Raw genomic sequence first — 2,884 nt, forward strand, 5'->3', positions numbered from 1 at the left:
ATTACTTTGTAACTTATATACAGGCACAGCATACTTCTTATCTTTTATACATGACTACACTATTCCTGTTTAATAATATAACTAAAAGTCCTACAATTCCCAGAATGCAAAAAACATAACTCTGTCTGTTCTGCACATGATGCTTAGAAATGTAAAACATTGTCATTTTTAAAGGCATTCCTCATGATAACTGTCAATAGTATTAACATCAAAACACATACCCTTCGGCATATACAGTTCATCTGATATCATTTTTTTTCACATCACTGTGATACTCTTTTTTTTCTATCAAACTCCAATATATATCTTAATATCTAATGTAAAAAAATGTAATAATCAAAAAGTTATATACATACCAGTGAATAGAGTTCATAGATAATATTGTTATTTTACCTCTTTATAGATAGGTTTGACACTGTTAAGATTCATAAAAACTAAGCACAAGAATTGTACACCACTATAAAAAGGCAACCTCTTCAACTTTCCAATCTGTGATCATGAGGAAGGCAGCAAATCAAATCATGTCTTTCATGCTAGACTACTCTATCTCCACTTGTGAATGTTTAGCATCTGTTAATCCTTTTGCTCTCTTTCAAAATGAGATTCCTGACTACGCGTGTTCACGATGTTTTCATGATCATTGCCGAGAAAAACAGGAGTATTTAGCTTCAATGTTTTTTTTAATATAAATAATGCAGAACACTTTAATACATAGCCCTGGATTAGAAATCAAACTTCATAATTACTTAAAGTGGGTCATAAATCCTCAATATTAAAAAAAAAATGTCTGTCTCTTTAATGCCCTCCCCCACATAGCTTTGTGCATTTAACAACCTGGTGGAACTGTAAGTCACAAGTTCACAGCACATTCTAGACAGAACATGATACTTCCAAATGAGATACACCAGGTGTGGTGTACTCCACAGATTCATGAGCATACCCATGTCTTTTTAAACAACATCCAATAATTAGCCTTCTTGCTAATGCATCCAATACACCACCTAAGTGTACTCACTAACATGCTTACAGCATCCAATGAATTATAGATATTTATTTAAAAAAAGAAAACACCTCCATTTTAACTGCTTTTCATTTGGAAAACTACCTCATTCATCTCAAGCCTTATCCTGACTGCTATTGCTCCTTCACTTAAAAATGCTTACATTGTAGATTGTTGGCCACAGCTATGTCCATTGGGCTAAAGAGGCTGCAAAAAAGGTAAGGTATTGACAGGGACTTTGGTTTAGCAAATGTGGAAATTACTTGATTTGGCCTTGAGGGGGTTAACGTTTGAGCTGTTCTTGGCTTTGGTTAAAACCAAGGTAGATTGCCAAGCTCCTCACCTCATGATTGTGCACTCTCGTGGCAATGACCTTGGCACAATGACTGGGATATGGCTGGAAATCCTAATGAAGTATACATTTCCAGTACTGATGTCACTTTTTCCTCAAACTGTCTTGGTGTACTCTTATATATGCCAAAGATAGACACGGAAGTGGTGAAATCAATTCTGTCCACAGATAGACAAAGACAGGAAACATGCTATTAAAATTGTTTCTGCATTCCTCAGAGACCATAACATGGGCTCAATCTATAACAACCTGCATTTCGAAATGCATGGAATTTATAGAAATGATGGAGTGCACTTTACAGATGAAGGCAACAGAGTATTTCTAAGTAACCTGAAACTCTGCATCATGTTTTATGTTTAGATATTAAATACACACAATCAACTGAAAGGCTCTTGTCAAAGCCTCCCAAGTAACTGAAATGTTGTTATCTTTTTTAATAAAGATCCTTTTTTAAAGTTTTTGGGAATCATCGCAATGACGTCACAATGGTCGTGAATAAGTCGCAAAATTGCAAAACAGAAGCGGATATTTGATGGCCACCAGCACATGCAAATAATTACAAAAATCCATTCTGAACATTGCACTACACATATTACTATATACATGCTTCTTTAAACAAATATGTTTAAGCTCATGTTTTTGTACTAAGGGGCATATTTACCAGGAAGTGGCGGAACGTGGAGTTAGCCTCCTTGGATTAATGCTGTGCTCTGCCAATTCTAAAACCCAGGGCCGCACTATATTTACAAAAATACATTGCAGCCTTGCATTGCCTCCTTAACATTAAGCCACGTTAAGTGGTTTAACACCGCCTTGTGAACAAGCTGAAACTCCTATCGCCACCACAACGTTGAGAAAAGTGACGTTGTGGTGGTGATAGAGGCTTGTAAATATGCCCCTAAGTTTTTTTTTAAAACCATCCTCAAAGCTATTTTATTTTTTCGAGGTTATTCAGTGCTTTGCGAAGACGTTGTTAACTGTGACACTTTTATCTCTTCCCTAAAGAGTAAAAAACATATATGCACACATATTATAGTGTTTTTGGCACTAAGAGTTTATTACTGAACAGTTCCACCTCATGTTTTTCTAGTGAGTTTCTATACAAACCATTACTAAAACCTATTTTCTGTTTTTGGGATGACGTTGGCAGTCATGATGATGTTGGTAACCACGAGGATTGCACCTTTTGATTTGCACATACTGAAAAAAACATATATGAGCACATATTATATTATTATTGGCACTAGGGGTTTATTACTGTACAATCCAAACTTATGTTTTTCATTGTGAACTTCTATATTTAACCATCTCTAAAACCTATTTCCTGCCTTCGCGGTAATGTCAAGACATGCGATGATGTCGGCACCTGTGATCACTGCAAATACATCATGAAAACACAAAGCAAAAGCAGGAATTCAATAGCCACCACCAAGTTAGAAAATTACAACTATAAAATTAATTATAACAATCACTCTAGATAAATCAGTAACTAATATTTATCAGTCTCTCAATATCTCTAAGGCAGTATGTAT

This window comes from Lissotriton vulgaris, unplaced genomic scaffold (assembly GCF_964263255.1).
Source record: "Lissotriton vulgaris unplaced genomic scaffold, aLisVul1.2 SCAFFOLD_1554, whole genome shotgun sequence".
Lineage (NCBI taxonomy): Eukaryota > Metazoa > Chordata > Amphibia > Caudata > Salamandridae > Lissotriton > Lissotriton vulgaris.